A 17,080-nucleotide genomic window follows, 5' to 3' on the forward strand; every position below is an offset into this window, starting at 1 on the left:
GCGTAATGTAGCAATAACGAACACTTATTAAGTGCTTGTTGTATGCTCACACTATTCTAATCTCTTTATATGTGTTAAGACGTTTGATCATGCAGCTTTATCAGCAGATCCATTATGGGGGTAGGGGATGAACTGAGGCACAGAGAGGGTGTCGTTGGGCCCAAACTGCACAGCTACAAAGTGGTGAACCCAGGGTGTGAGCTTTGGCCAGGGTTTCCCAGCCCGGCACTCTGGGCCCTCCGGACTGATGAGTCTGTGTCGTGGGGACTGTGCTGGGCATCGTAGGATGTTAAACTGCATCCTTGGCCTCTACTCCCCAAGACAGCACGCCCCCACCCGGTTGTTACAACCGGAAATGTCTCCTGACATTGCCACACGCCTCCTGCCGGCCACCAGCCTCCTCAGTGACCACCGGATGAGGACAGCTGGCCGAGGCAGACTGACGTTCCCCCTGACTTCTTATGGGGCCACTTCTGCATGTAGGGGATGCCCAGGGCCCCCCTACCCTCACCACAGACGCGGGCCCCTCCCCGTTCCGCTGAACCTGCCCACCCCAGGATTATCCCCCTGACCGTCTCTGCACCGGCCACCAAAACGTGCACATGACCAAGGAGTGGGCGGCCGCAGCTCAGTGGGGCTCAGGCACATTTGCGAAGGTGGGTCATTAACGCTGCGGCTCTCTCTCGCCCGTCCCCACGCCCGCAGAGCCAAGGTGAAGAAGGGGGTGAACATCTTGGGCGCCCAGACCAGCGAGCCCCAGCACTGGGACGTCAAGCAGGAGACGGGCGGCGGCGGGAAGCACTCGACCACCACCGTGCTGTGCCAGCGCCTGGCGCCCGGCACACGAGACAGGTAAGCGTCTGCCCCGAGGGGCCCCCGGCTGGCTGGCCGCCGACATCTACCGCTGCTCAGTGGAGCCCCGAAACACCAGCCTGGAGAGCTGGAGGCGCTGACCTTGGCCGGTGGGACTTTTCGCGGCTCCAGGCAGGGGGCGGGCGTGGTGCCGGTCTGAGCCTTCGGTTCCGGCTTGGGAGCCGTTGCTTGTCAGGGTGGTTCGCTCTGCCTCCCGGCCCCAGCGCGTCCCATGCACCAAGGCTCAGGTCGCGCACTGTGCCATCTCCCCTCTCCCTCCCTTCATGGTCAGAGGCTGCTTCCTCCCAAGCGCCCATTCTCACACGAAGGATGTGATGTTGTATTTCATGGATTTGGCCTTCATCCGTGCTCCTGGCACAGAGCTCCTAAGCCTTAGAATTTCCCAAGTGATGAGGGGAACAGAGGTATCTTTTCCTGGGTTAATGAAGTGACTTTTGGAAAGCACCTCCCAGGAGGGCAGAGGGGCTGGAGACGGAGTTACTGGCAGCCAGGGATTGAGTCAAACTTGCCTCTGCCGTGGGGCCTCTAGAAAAATCCTGAAGAATGCGGGTCTGAGAGCTTGCAGGTGGGTGAGCCCATGGCGATTTGGGGCAAGGGGTGCCCAGAGAGGGCATGGAGGTCCATCCCCTTCCCTGCACCTCTCCCTGCGCGTCTACTCCGTCTGGCTGTGCCTGAGTTACATCCCTTAGCCTAAGTCAGTAATGGTTTCTCTGCATTCTGTGAGCTGCTCGAGCAAATCAATCAAACCCAAGGAGGGGGTCATGGAAACCTGGGGTTTATAGCTGGGGGGTGCGTAGAAGCCCGGTGACAGCCTGGACCAGGGACTGGTACCTGCAGTGGGGGGGGGGCAGCCCTGTGGGATGGAGCCCCTCACCTCGGGGACCTGACGGCATCTCTGGGTGGCCGGAGTCAGGACTGCATCCCACTGGAGGACCCCAGCTGGTGGTGAATCGCTGCTCGGGGAAAACGCACACATTGGCATTGACGTCAGAATCGTAAAGGATTAGACCCAGCCTTCAATGAGGAAGGATTTGAAGACGGGATGACAATCAGTGGCAATAGTGTGGAAGGACATGTTACGTGAGATTCTACATGGACGTCTGGATTATTACTTAAAGCAATTACTTTCTGCATATAAAAATCACACGTACTCATTTTAGACTATCTTTTAAGTTTATTTACTTCAAGAGCGAGGAAGGGACAGAGAGGGAGGGAGAGAGAATCCCAAGCAGGCTCTGCTCTGTCAGCACAGAGCCCAACGTGGGGCTCGATCTCACACCCTAGGATCATGACCTGAGCCAAAACCAAGAGTCGGACGCTTAACCGACTGAGCCTCTCAGACGCCTCATAGAGTATTTGTAGAGCACAGTTATGAGAGAGCAAAAATGTTAAATAATAGGTAAATACCCTGTCCCCCATGGATAACCCACTAATAGGTGGGCTCATTTCCTTCCAGAGGATTATACATACAATAAATGTGCAGTCGGTTTATTTATCTTACAAATCGGGCATCATAATCTCTGTATAGGTTTGAGGATACTTTCATTTCTATTGAAACATTTTCTCTTGACAGTAACTTGTCTTCAAAAACGTTTTATTGGCTTCATGATATCCCATCGTATAGATTTTAAATTCTGTAAATAACCATACCCACATCTCCAGACATTTCCATTGCTCTTATTTTTATGAACAATCCTGCAGTAAACTACCGTTCACATAAAGCTTTATCCCCTTCTCTTTTCACTTAAGGTGGCTTCTTAGAATCAAAAAGTTGAAATCATTTTTACGGCTCCTGATCCATTCTATTTGTGTATTTTCTTGAAGAGAGCGGCACTAAAGGAAAACACATTGCATCATCGGACCCATTTTCTTTCTTTTTTAAAAAATTTTTAAATGTTTTTTATTTATTTCTGAGAGAGAGAGAGGCAGTGTGAGCAGGGGAGGGTCAGAGAGAGAGGGAGACACAGAATCTGAAACAGGCTCCAGGCTCTGAGCTGTCAGCACAGAGCCCGACACGGGGCTCGAACCCACAAACCGTGAGATCATGACCTGAGCTGAAGTCAGACGCCCAACCGCCTGAGCCCCCCAGGCGCCCCCGGACCCATTTTCTTAAGTGGACGTTACGAAACTGCCAAGAAAAATTCTGCAAATTCTCCACTTTGTGTAGAAACGCCCGTTTCTTTGCTCGTAAACCCTCTCCTCCGTCCTTCCTTTCATGGGTAGCCAGAGAAACCATCTGGTGCCCTGAGCAGTTTCCCGGTCCACACAGCAGCCTTTTCCACAGTCACCCCCGGAGGACCGTCAGGACACCTGCGGGCCGAGCGCTGGGTGTCCAAATGTTTCGCCTCGTGAAGACCCGACCAGAAGGAAACGTGCCAGCTTCTGCCTTTGGAAGCAGGAGATCAGAGGCAAGATTACATCCCCTGAATCAAATGTGCACAAAGGCTAACTAACCTGTGAGATTAGTGTTGATCGGCAAATAAAAGTGGAAGCGTTCATTAGCGGTGAAGCTGTACGTGGAAATGGTCCTTTGTGACACCACCAGGAGTCTGGAAGTGAGGGGGGCGGGCCCTTCGAGGGGAAGGCCCCGCGGGTCCCGGAGGAAACGCTGTTCGTTCTACGTCTCCCGGGAAGCCCGCTCTGGGTTCAGGTGTGTTTGCTGAGAGGGTGAGACTTTGTTCTGTCGTTGTGGAAAAGCCTGTTTCTCGGCACAGCGCCCACTGCCTCCCTCGCGGAGTCTGCAGAAATCCTGGGTCGGTCACCCGTGTGCCGTGCCAGGTCGATGTCCGCCGAACCCTGACCGCGGTCCAGACCGCCCCCACCTGGGACCTAAACAGCACGGAGGCCTGGCCCCGGAAAGATCAGACTTCCAATAAGGATGCTCGTCGACATGGAAGGTCCAGGCCATCCCGGGGGGCGCGGGGAGGGCTCACTTCCCTCTGCCCGAGGAGCAAAGGCCAAGCGTACGTGCTGTCCACCCCTGTGTGACAAACCACCCCCACGTTCCAAGCACAAGTTATTACCTCGGAGCCTCCATGGGCCCGGATTCAGGCGCATCTGAACCGGGGTCTCTGCTCCAGAATCTCTCACGGAGCCGCAGCCAGCACCTCCGCAAGGAACCGTGGTCTCATCTGAAGGCTCCGCACAGACGCCACACTTCCGGGCTCAGCGGGCCGTCGGCTGCTTTCAGCTCCTCCAGGCTTGCAGGACCGAGGGCCTCGGTCTCTTGTCCCGGCGGCCCCTGTCCGTCAGGTCAGGCATGTGTGCGAAGGCCCAGGGAGGAAAGGAGCGCGAGCAAACGGGGGTCAGAGTATTTTATAATCTAATCTCACAAGGGACATCCGAACGCTCTTGCTGGATTTTGTTTATTAGAAGCAAGTCTGGGCCACGCTCCAGGGGAGGGGGTACCCCGAGGGCAGGGTGCCGGGGGTGGGGTCACTGGGCACCGTCCTTGGCTGTCAGCCTGAAGGGTCTTCTGGGCTCTGGAGCTGCCTGCGCGCTGTCCTGGGAGGCCCCGGGGGAAGGAATATGCGGGAATCTGCACGCTCTCAAGTCAGGAGACCTCAGGGAGAGAAGAGTGGGGAGCGTGACCTGGCTTCAGGTGACCGAGAAAGGACTTGCAGAGATTAATCCGGAAAGGTGGCCAGGCCATGAAACGGAGGGACGTGACCCCCAGACCAGTGGCTTCGGCTGGCCCTGCCTTAGCTGTGTGCCCCTGCTCCTCGCCACCTGGACCCGCCTGCCTCGTTTCACTTAGGCCGGTTGATGAAGGGGCAATTGTGTGCCGCTGCCTGTATCCGGGAGTGTGCTTAGATGCACTAAACACTCATGGTGCCGGCTCGTTCCGTCGGAAGAGCAGCCTGTCCTGAGGATGTTTTTGGGAATGCTGTGGAATCGGTTTCGAAAATGGAAATGACAGGCAAAGTGTCACGCCGTGTCTTGGCCCGCTGCTCGCCTAAGAGTTTTCTCTGAATCGACTTTAAATCACTCCAGGTTTTTAAAACTCACCTTCGTTTTTAGTAACGCTATCCTTGAAAGTATACATGTAAGGCACTTCTGTTAGTTCCTTATGTACGTACACTACGCACGAAATACAAGAATTACAGTATTTTATTTTCTAATGTTTATTTATGAAAGAGACAGACAGACAGACAGACGGAGTGCGAGCAGGGGAGGGGCAGAGAGAGAGGGAGAGACAAAATCCGAAGCAGCTCCAGCCTCCGAGCTGTCAGCACAGAGCCCGACGCGGGGCTGGAACTCACAAGCAGTGAGATCGTGACCTGAGCTGGGGTTGGATGCTTATCCGACTGAGCCCCCAGGCGCCCCGAGAATTACAGTATTTTAAATGATTATCCTCGGTGATTAGAACAGGGACACAATGTATGCATATTCTTGTCATCATGGGAAACACAGGCAACGGATCGCCCCGCGTGGCGCACGCTGTCCGCCAGGCTCCCCTTCCAACCCCTCGCGCCGCCTCCGGGCACCTCCGTGGTCAGGTCGACCGGCTGCTCTCACGAAACAGCTCAGGTCACGGCTGAATGGACAGACGTTCCTCCTCTCACAGTTCTGGCGGCTGGGAGTCCAAGATCAAGGTGCTTCCAGGGCTGGTCGAGGGGAGACCTCATTTCCCGGTCTTTCCTCTGTGTGCCCCTGGGGTGGGGGGGAGGGGGCGCTCTAATGTCTCTTCTTACAAAGACACCGTCATATCTGACCCCACCCCACCCTCATGACCTCACTTACCCTGGATTATCTCCCTAACAGCCCTCTCTCTGTGAACACTCACATTAGGGGTCAGGGTTCCCAGAGTCCCTGGGTCCCTTCTGTCCGCTCTCGGAGGCCCCTGGGAAAAGCCTGGGGGTTTTCATCTCGGTCCTTGCAAACGATGGAAGGGTGTGGAGCCCAGACGCCCACCACCGTCCCCTCTGACGCTGACAGGCTGCAATCGTAATAGACGCTGCAAGGCCCCCCGGGGTCGGGGCGGCTGGCGCTGTTTCTGACCACACACCTTCCCTCAGGGGAGCTGCTCCCTTCTCCCCCCACTTACCTGCAGCAATCACTTACGAGGACTCGGGGTCCCAGGGTCTGCTTCTGACACACCCAGCTTGAGACCCTTAGAGCCATAAGGGCCCCTGCTTCCTTCCTGGGGGAATGGCCTCTGTGTGTACAACACACAGAGGAAGCGTTATGAGGAAGGTTGTCTACCAAGACCTGGGTTTCGATGGGGCACTTTGTCCCCGGAGCCCGGAAACGTGCAAGGACCCGGCCACCGTCTGTCCGCCAACCCTCGGGTCCGGGAAGAAGGTTGCCGGCGGTGCAGACACGTGCCTGCTTGCATTGCTCTGAGATCCAGACACGCGCCTAATTGTATCGCATTTCGATTCTAACCCCTAGGTTCCTATTTTAGCAGCGTGATCATCTCCGCCATCGTGCAAACTCAGCTAACAGCCTGCGACAGTGCGCTTCGTGCTCAGAGGCTGTGAGGCCAGCCGTGCGATCGTGGCTCTGTCCAAACGGCCCGCACCCCGGGGCTGCACGTGTGAGTGAACGGGGCAGGAAGCAAAGGCCTCCGAGTGCGCAGGGAGGGAACGAAGGTGTGGCCGACCCGCGGGAGCTCGGGCCCACTCTGTGGGCGCTCCCGGTCTCCATTCCGGAGGGAGCACCCCCTGCTTGGCCACGTACCTCCTTTCCTCTTCTGGGTCTTTCTTCAAAGCTGGGTGTCAGGGCTAGCGTGAGTAGCTGGAGCTAGACCAGGCAAGACCTCGGAAAGCCTGGGAGGTGACCCCCACCCGGAGGGAGGGCCCCCGACCCTGGGCTCCTGACCCCAGGGCTGCACTCACATCTGACACACACTTGCCTGACGCTTTCCCCTGCCTTCCTCTCTGGAGTTCAGGGTGATGCCAAAGACTCGGCCCTTCTTTGACCACGGACGTGCTTTTAGGCGAGCAGGGACTCCGCGTCGTGGTTGTGGCCTCCACGGCTGTGACTGAGGCTGGCTCCCTGAGGGGGGACATGCCAGGAAACCACCCCGAGCCAGCCTCACACCCCATGCTGTTGTTTGCAGCACACCTTCACGGATATGTTTGCTTGGGCATTTAAAACATGTCCTTTGGGGCTTTGTTATTTAAATCTTGCTGTTAAAATCTCTTCTGGAAAGTGAACATAGCATCTTAAACACAGACATTTCAGCAGCAGTGATGCTCGGTATACGTCCAAGTGCTTTGTGTACTGCTTTTCTGCACCTCTCTTTCATGGTTTCCTGAACTGAGTCGTCAACGCCTTTGGGCAAGGGAGGAAAATAAAAATAAAGGCAATCGGAGGGAGCATCTAACTGAATATTTGTGCAAATGGTAAAAAAAAAAAAAAAAAAGTTTTCTTTTAAAATAACTTTCCTATCTACAAATAAATGGGAAACACTCCCATCTGCCGCATGAATTAAAGGCGAGTGTAAACAACTACAATTTAAACACGCAAACCCTGTTGCTAGTGTTAGCAGAAATCTCTGCACCTGCTTGTGGGCTGCGAGGGGGAGTCCGTGTGTGGCAGGTGTTAAAGACGCACTACCTCCAATCTGAGACCTTCTTCAGCTTCCTGGTCTCTTTATTAACCTTATCGTCTTCAGCGCCCATATTTCACTTTTACCCTCAGAAAAACATATTCAAAAACACGTTTCTTAGGGCCGCCTGGGGGGCTCTGTCAGTTGAGCGTCCAATCTTGGCTCAGGTCATGATCTCGCGGTTCGTGGGTTCGAGCCCTGTGTCTGGGTCAGTGCTGACAGCTCAGAGCCTGGAGCTGCTTCGGATTCTGTGTCTCCCTGTCTGCCCCTCCCTCGCTCATGCTCTGTCTCTGTCTCAAAAATAAATAAAGATGAAAAATATTTAGAAAAGACACATTTGTTAGACCCATATTCCATACCTTATATTAATGGTTACTGTCATTGTGCATGTATTTGTTACAGTTGGGGTCACAGTCTGTGATGTATCTCCTTTACTAACATGGACAAAGCACCTGCCCCAAGCTTAGTTATTTAAGTGACTATCTAACGACTTATTAAGTGGAGGAATCTCAATTTGCTTAGAGAGTCTGCTACCACAGGACATCTTAGATGCTAACTTTTTCGTATCAATAAATGGGTCGTGCGCATCTTTGTGCCCATTTGACCCCTCCCCAGGAACCCCACTTCCTGGGAGATGGCAGGATTCCCCTAGAGACTGGCAAACCTAGGCTATCCATCTGGCTGAGAGCCTGGCCACATGGCTGCAAACAGGAAAGAGACAGACAGGTGAGTGGAGAGGCTCAGGACAGAGCACACACACCTACAGGGAGCACCCACCCCTCCCTCCAGATCCTTCCTTGCAAGAATGCAGGCCCCACATTGCCCCATCTCTGGATTCATCTAGAAAAGCTGAAAATCCAGACTGTCCTGTGAAATCTCCCAACTTTTAAATATTTGCTCAGATTTTTATTTTTATTTTAGTTTAGTTTCTTTAATGTTTATTTTTGAGAGAGAGAGACTGAGAGCGATCAGGGGAGGGGCAGAGAGAGAGGGAGACACACAATCTGAAACAGGCTCCAGGCTCTGAGCTGTCAGCACAGAGCCCAACGCGGGGCTCGAACCCACGAACCGTGAGATCATGACCTGAGCTGAAGTCAGATGCTGTACTGACTGAGCCCCCAGGCGCCCCTAGAGTTTTAAAAACCACTGTGCGGATCCGAGAAGAGGCAGCTTGCTCGGGAACACTGCTCAGCAGCAGGTGAATCATGTGAGCGCTGTGGCAAGTGTGGGCACGTCACGTGCTCTGCTGTGGGTGAAATCACACCCGCGTTCTTTAGGCGGCTGCGTATCCACATCGTTCAGGTGGAGAGTGCAGCAAATCAGCCGTCCCGCCCAGTCCGTGTGCTCCTTCAAAGGGCCTGGGAAGTGAGGCCAGCACTTTCAGAGGCTCGGCTCCCGACGCTCCCTCCCCGCACGCTCCCTCCTGAGCAGATAAAGCCCAGGCTCCCCTGTGCTTCCAGCAGAGGCAAACACACGGCTGTCGTCGCTCCCTTACGTGTTCGCCCTCGGCTCTCTTGAGGGGCAGCCCCACCAGGGTGTCTGTCTGTGGCCTGTGGTCCCTCACTCCCACCCCCCTGTCACCCGGCTTCTGCTGGGCCAGACGGCAGGTCAGCGGCCTTCTCCAGGCGGTCTAGACCGGAGGCGTGCTCTGGTCCACACCCTTCCCTGGACCACAGCTCACACCCGCCGTTCTCCCCTCTCCCTGGAACAGCAGCGCCCGCACAGCCCCCGGGCCCAACGGGCATCAGCTCGGCCGCAGAGACCAGAAGTCAGGCAGGCAGTAAAAGGAGAGAGGCGCTTCCCAAAGCAAAGGTGACGGAAAACGGTGAATAGAACGCCCGTTGGTGTCCACCTACGCGGTCCCGGTCGCAGACCTTCCATCTGTAACTAGGCTTGACTGTTTGTTTTTGGAGAATTCTGGAATGTGAACGTTCTCATAGCTGCTTCATGTAAACGGTTTCAGCAGAGCTCCGGGGAACGGGACACAGAGATAATCTGCTTTTCCCTCAAGGAAATTGCCCAGACTGCGTCTTCCCCTTAAGAGGGATTGGAAGATACTGCAGAAGATACGCTACACAGGATTCCCAAATGAAGAATCTCCCAGTCGATGGCACGGGCGTGCGTGCCAGGTCCCCAGAGGAAGGAGCCAGCAGTGTTCCCGCACGGCCCGATAAACACACGACGGGCGCACACCAACACCTGGGATGCACACCTAGATGTCTTCTCGTACTTCCGGTTTGTGCCAGAGGCTAATGCCCAAAATGGTTGAGGTTACTGGAGTTTTCTGGCATTTCTAGAAACTGACACCCCCCCCCCCATCTGATGAGAATTTCCCAGAAGAGCCTGGGGATGGGAGGACAGGCCTGAGAGAAGAAGACATGTCCCCGGACACCAGAGGGCTGGCTCTGGCATCCGACGTGGATCCGACGTCTGAAATAGATGGCCATTGGGTTTCTTGCATCGAGTGGTACTGTTGACACGTCCAGCATCTGTGGACTGTCATCCCACCGAGCCTGCCTGTGGGGGAGGGGACCGGCTTCCCCAGAGGAAACCAGCTCCTACAGAGAAGGTCAGACCTGGGCGTCATCACCATGGTGCCCGGAAGAGCCTTCACAACACAGGACACGCTGGCGCGTCACCGCCCGCTTCCCCAGAGCCCCCACGGCGAACGTGGGCTCACTCGGTTTCCAGGTGGTGCCCGGTGTATGAGAGGTTGGTGTGCCACGGCCAAGTTCCCGACGTCCCCGCCTGCGTGCTGTTCTGGAGGTCGCTACTGGCCCGCTCAAGGTGGAGCCTTTGTCCTTCCCTTTGACCATGGGTGACGCTTGTGACCAGCTTCCTGTGGGCACAAGTGAGGCCCTGTGCCTTGGAGAGCTGGGTCACAAAAGAGCCAACAGCCAAGCATCGCCAGTGCCCCGAGTTCTATCCCGCACGGAGAGACCCCAGGGAAGACCCCTGACCGAGGCCGAGAATGGTGTCCAGCCAGCCCCACCCGGCCCAGCCCTTCCGGAATCCTAGAATCACAGACACAGCGGTCATTTCATGCCGCTAAGTTTGGACGGCGGTTTATGGCTGCTCAGCACGTGACCAGAACCCGGGGCCCCGGGGAGGGGTGAAGCGCCCCCACCCCCGCTCCTCGCAGCCAGGCCAGCGTTTGAACCCTGTTCTCTGTTATCCTGCACCTCCCAGCGCACAGAACACACACCTGGGAGAGGAGATCGGAAAGGGCTTGTCTTCTTTCCCCAAAGAGCCCTGTCCGGTTCCCAGCCGCTCCCACCTCTAGAGCCCTACTTCTCGGCTTTACACACCCAAGCCTCATTGAAGGCTTTTTCTGGCCAGAATGAAGGGTTTCTATTTTCTTCCTTCCATTACGGGCTGACATGTGGTCCGCGGTCCAAACTGAAAATGTAGAAAGTAAATATATCTCTCAGCATCTGTCCTGAGATGACTTATTGGAGCACATTAAGGAGTCTCTGGAGCCCTTGTCAGACCAGTAATGGACTTTTAGGGGAGGCCGTGGCCTCCACCCGTGCAGCTGGCTCATGATCTTACCGCGGAGACCCCGTCTTATACTAGGTGTGGGTGGCGCAGCTGTCTCCCTGGCATGGTCGCCGTGTCACTGGTGGCCCGCGCCCCCTGCACAATACCTGATGTGCTCAGAGTCCCCCAGCCCACCCCCACCCCAGCTGCCGCGAGATACTGGCTTTATCCACCGTGACTCCTTTAAATTGAGGGATTTGGGTTCAGCTTGAGGGTCCGTCTCATACCTGACCGGTCTTTACAAGAAAATGGGCAATGGCAGTGGGGATGAGCTATAGCTGACCCTTGAACCACATGGGTTTGGAGCGCATGGGTCCACTTACATACAGGTCTTTTTTTATAAATCCAGCACGGGACTGTAAACGTATTCTCTCCTTATGATGTCCTAAATAGCATTTTATTTTCTCTAGCGTCCTTTCTTGTAAGAATGTGGTATAAAATACATAGAATACAAAATAGATGTTCATGGACTGTGTTTATCATCAGTCAACAGCAAGCTATTGGCAGTTAAGAATGGCAGAATCCAAAGTCATGCATGGATTGTTGACCGCATGGGGGTCAGCTCCTCAACCCTCTCATTGTTCAAGGGTCCATCATAGTTCCCTTTGTAAAAACTTTAATGTATTTTGCTGCCCGAATGGTTAAAGCTTGCCTCGAGCGGTGCCTCTGTCCCCAGCACCCCATGAAGCAATATGGCGCCCTGAATAATAGCACGGGCTCCGGAGCCAGCCAGGCAACTCGGATTCAAGTCTCAGTTCTTCTACTTGGGACCTATGTGATTTTGTGCAAATCAGTCCATTTCCCTGGGTCTTCTCTGAAAGTGAGGAGGTAAATACAGGAGTACATCAGTCACGGAGAACTCGTGGGTATTAAAGATGTCAGTCTACCATAGGAGCCCACAGAGAGTGCTGGCTCTTATATTTTGCAGAGTGAAACTTCCTTCAGTTCCTCCTGACATCTCCATGCAGTGGCCTGGACTGCCTTGCATTGTCTCTGTGACAAGGCACACCACTCTTTCCCGTGGTGGCACGTGTCAATCAGAGCCACGCTGTCCTGCTGGCTTGGACACCGTCCCCAACATTCCGCTGGAGCTCCATCTTGCTCATTTTCGTCCCCGTCTCCCCCGCTGATTGCCTTGGCTCGCACTTTTCTTGGAGTCTCAGTAGCTGGTTGGCTCTGGGCTTTGCTCCACCCACAGGGCACCCTGAGCGTATAAGGGATGGCGGAGATGGGAGGGGGGGCACAGCGGTAACCTGCGGGCGCCTGTGGGTTGAATATTCCTCACTTTGACTATTTATAAGCCAACCCCAAAGGTCGAAGGCTGGTTATAATCTGTCACTTTACTGAGGCACATTTTCCCCTTCTGCTTTTATTAGGAGTGGGAGAGGATCGGTAGTGTGTTTGCACAGTTCCAAACTGAAAATGGAGACAAAGCAACACGCAGAAAGCCACCCCCGCCCTCCACTTACCCCGCTCCCTTCCGGCGGCCACCAACATGGGCATGGCATCACACACCTTTCCAGACATTCTGTGCACACGGAAACACACACTCATACACACTCCCTCGCCCACTTTGGCTTTGAACAGCGTTGCTTCTCTTTTCCACTCACTCGTGTATCTTGTAATTTTTCCACACCAGTCCATGAAGGTCTTTGTTCTCTCTCTCTCTCTTTTTTTTTTTTTTACAGCATCTGCTTATTATGGGCTCAGAGCATCCATTATCTAAACCAACCCCTATTAACTGGCTTTTAGGGTCTTCTGTCCTTTGCTTGCAGATGCTACTCTGATTAACCTTGTCCAAATGCTGCCTGCACTTTTGTGACTGTCTCTGCGGAGCAAATTCCGGAAGTGTGCTGTCTGGTAGAAGGGCGTGGGCCTCTGTGAATGTTGTGAACACTGACATGTCACCCTGAGCCAATTCAGGCCACTGTCACCCTCGCCCACAAGTGGCTGACAAGCTCTTGGACCTCGTGATGCTCATATTTTGTCTCCTCACGGACAACTTGGCCAGCACGTCGCCTGAGAGCAATACTTCACGTGGGAATCACTGTGTGGGTCTGTAGGGTGTTGATCGCAGCCACCTCGGTCTCTTCTGGAAAACTCTGGAGCGGCGTTTTTGACCCTGGGACCTGCCGTCTTCCTTGGGCATGCAGTGCGTCTGCTATACGAATGGGACTGTTTGTAACACGTGCCTCGAACAGGCTTCACCTTAGGTCACTTGTAAATTCTCACCTAGGCTGAGCTCGCTGTTGGTACCCTTGCCATCCATTCTTCTCAGAATAGCTGAAGTGCTTTCCTTAAGACATAATCGGATCACAAAGCTCCCTATTGTCTCACCGTTCCAGGCTTCCTGCCACAGCCAGAATAGAGCCCAATCTCTTGACTGTGACTTCCAAGGCCCTGAGGGATCTGGCTCTGCCCTGCCCACCCGATCTAACCCTATGCTTCTCTCATCAACCACCCATCTTCCCTTACTCTGTGAGCCGAACTCGTTCCTGCCACAGGGCCTCTGTGCCTGCCATTTCCTCCAACTAGACTCTGTATATGAGTTGATTGCTCTAATTTTTAGGTATTAGCTTAGAGGCAGTATTCTCAAAGAGGCAGTCTGTGACGACTCATATCGATCACCTGACTGACTTTCTTTCTGGAAGTCACCAGTGTGAACTGACCTTTTTGGTTACCATTTGTCCCTCCGCACAAGAATGTAGACTCCGTAAGGGAAGGCAGGGACTAGCACATGTCTTCACCTCTGTGTTTGTATCTAGATCAGTTCCTGGCCTGGAGCAGGGACTGAAATACTCACCCAGTGAACCAACACACGAATGACCTTTGCAATGATATGTTGACTTGGGTCATGTTGTCTGTGGTTTAGATGAGGAGCCAGGATCAGAGGGCCCCTGTGTTAAGACCGTGAGGGCCATTTGCTGAACGGCTGGATACACGAACGATGTTGTCGCGCTATGTTGGGCTGGGGCGTGTGGCCTCATTGCGCAGATGAAGGAATAAGTTGAGGGAGTCTGTGTTGGACAAATGGCGTCCTTGGAGATAGGGAGGGACGTCCCCAGGCTGTGGGAAGGGCAGCGGCGGAACCCAAGCCCACCGTTGAGCTCTAATGCGGCTTCCCCTGCACCTGCCCTCCCCTCCCATGCTCATCCTCTCCGGGGCTGGAGTAAAGGAGAGGCGACGTGGTGCTCACCCAGGGAGGGATTCATGAAGCCCTTTGTATATGCCAGTGCTGTGCTAAGTGCTGCAGAGAGACAGACATTTTCTTCAGGTGACATTCCAGTTGGCAAGCATCTCAGGGCTCTGTCCGAGCCTGAACCTTGCTAGTCCTGAGGAAACGCACTTCCACTTCATCTTGGTATTTCAGGTCAGGCCGCCCGGAGCCTGCAGGGAGCAGAAAGGCTGCCAAAATCTTGGGAAGTAGGGGATCTTTAGGTATCGCATCCTGAATGCCTGTGAAACCCCCACAGGGGAAGCTTGGGACTGCATAAGCCCGATTGGAAAGGCTGATTGGAGGGTCTCAGTTCACAGCCTGAATTTTTCTATTCGTACTCAATAATCAATTACTGAGGACATGCCAGACCCTGAGAATATTAGGGATCACAAGACAAGCATAGACCCTGACCTCACAGAATTCACTGTCCATTTGAAAAGATGAAAAACAACTCTACAATGACGCCAGGAGATATCTCGTCACAACATTGGCGGATGCCATGGAGAGGTGTGTGGAGCTAAAGAACTCGTAACCAGGGCACGAATTCCTTAGGCTATGGGTCAATTGCTGCCAAAAGAAGCCTTGCTTAAGGCAGCATACATTCAGGAAAACATCGTGTTCATCTTGTAGGAGTCTGGGAAGGGTCACCACTAGGGGATGCCCTCACTCTCAGGATCCAAGATGGCGCACCAGCCCACAGAAGCCCAGCCCATGGGGAAGTGGGGAGAACGGAGGGTGGTGGATGCCAGGACCACAGAGGCGTGTTGCGGTCTTTATCTGAAGAACAAAGAGAAGGCTTTAAAACATCTCAAGCAGCATGAAGGTACAATCACATTTACGTGAACAATATTATTGGTGAATATATAGAAAACAGATGGGGAGGGGGTGGTCAGAGAAGACATAGACAGCTCGTACATTGGGTCCAGGTGAGGATAGAGGGCTCTGTTACCCACCGTGAACTTCCTCCACAAGCCTCCGCACGACCAGACACCCCACCTACCCTCTCCTCTCCCATCGTCACATCAGCTAGCACCACCACGACAGCCCAGCTCCCCAAGTGGGCAAAAGCATTTGAGGGCTTTGTTCAGGAGGAAATACAGCCATACTTCTTGAAAGGAAAAAAAATATGGAAGCAAGGCAGGCTCTTAGCATGGAGAGATTATCCTGATAACTTTAAATAAGTCCTTCAGACCCCTGACTCGGTTCTCTCCTCAAAGACCCAGTGACAAGTGGTTCTGAAGGCGATCTCTGTGCCTTTTCCCGGCAACCAAATACCTTTCTTCTTTCCATTCTCCACATCACATTAATTCTTCCTAAGTGGTCCTTATTATTCCTTACCTGCTCCATCTCGGGTGCCGTATTTCCTCGCCAGTGCTGTGTAAACTAGGCCAGCTAAATGGCCCCGACACCTCATCCAGCATGCCTTTAATTTTCCACCTTGGGAGGAAGCATTGAGGTTTCAGTTAGAGATAAAAGCCAAGTCACCTTAATACTCCGCCGGAATTTGGGCTGAGCCCCTCCACTGCTCACATGTCTGCACCCGGCAGACGGCTGTCACTGTGCAGGTGCGGAGCGGTTCAAGCAAAAGGGTCCGTGGCTGTGAAGGAGACCCTCCCCAAATCCCTGATTGGACAAGATGGAAGTTGACCTCTTTTGTTTCCCATTTGAGCTGTGGAGGCAGTCGCTGTCTGCAGAGGCATCTTGGAGATGATACACATGTCTTGTTTTAAGCCACAAAGTTTGGGGGCTAATTTGTCGCACAGTAATAGAGAACTCGTACCGTGTTCTTGCAGACACTACAAGATTGCTCATGTGAACTCTTAGATTAAAAGTGATACTGAATGGGGTGCCTGGGGGGCTCAGTCAGTTAAGCGTCCGGCTTCAGCTCCGGTCATGATCTCATGGTTTGTGAGTTCAAGCCTCGCGTCGGGCTCTGTGTTGACAGCTAGCTCAGAGCCTGGAGCCTGCTTCGGATTCTGTGTCTCCCTCTCTCTCTGCCCCACCCCTGCTTAAGCTCTATCTCTGACTCTCTTTCAAAAGTAATTTAAAAGCACATTAAAAATTAATACAAAAGTTAGATTCCTTAGACATTTGTTTAAAACAGTAACAAGGAGGGGCACCTGGGTAGCTCAGTCTGTTACACATCTGACTTCAGCTCAGGTCATGATCTCAGGGCTTGTGAGTTTAAACCCCATATCAGGCTCTGTGCTGACAGCTCGGAGCCTGGAGCCTGCTTCAGATTCTGTGTCTCCCTCCCTCTCTGCTCCTCCCCACTCATGCTCTGTCTCTCTCTCTCTCCTTCAAAAATAAATAAATATTTTTTAAAAATGATACTGAATAAGGATATGTAAATGTAAGACATAAAAATTCCTCATTCTGAACAAACTGAGGGCCGATGTGGGGGAGGGGCAGGGGAAGGGGGGGATGGGCACGGAGGAGGCACTTGTTGGGATGAGCACTGGGTTATATGGAAACCAACTTGACAATAAATTATTAAGAAATAAATACAAATTAAAAAATTAAAAATTCCTCATTACTTTATGAAGCTTTATCATTGGCAAAAGAATCTCAATGGGTATGTTTAATTTGATCATCACAGCAAACCGTGGAGGGTGGGGGAGGGTCCTGGGTATTATCTTCTTGTTACAAGTAAATAACCTGAGATTCAAAGGCATTCGAAGTGTTTCGTCCAAAGGTACCTGGAAGATTAAGAGGGGCAAGTTATAGTCTACCTCTGAGTCCTCTGTTATTTCCAAGAAACTCCCGCCCTACACATTTGGGGATTTCTCTTTGCAAAACAGAGTGTGTGCCCTTGGGCATAAATCGACCTCTTAAGACCTGCATGAAGATCAGGGTTGTAATATAGCCTGAAAGGAAAAACGTTTTAAAGAAAT

At 53.3% G+C, this 17,080-nt stretch overlaps 1 protein-coding gene across 1 annotated transcript in view; it reads left to right on the top strand.

Annotated features, from left to right (window-relative positions):
• Positions 1–733: 733 nt before the first annotated feature.
• The window catches only part of LOC120243438 (transmembrane protein 132C-like), a 114,165-nt gene continuing 97,818 nt past the window's right edge, over positions 734–17,080 (top strand). The window contains exon 1 of the mRNA XM_039249567.1: positions 734–852. The gene's annotated coding sequence lies outside the window, so the exon portion shown is untranslated. The remainder of the gene's footprint in view (positions 853–17,080) is intronic.

Source organism: Hyaena hyaena, unplaced genomic scaffold (genome assembly GCF_003009895.1).
Source record: "Hyaena hyaena isolate Hyena2069 unplaced genomic scaffold, ASM300989v1 scaffold_343, whole genome shotgun sequence".
NCBI classification, from domain to species: Eukaryota; Metazoa; Chordata; class Mammalia; order Carnivora; family Hyaenidae; genus Hyaena; species Hyaena hyaena.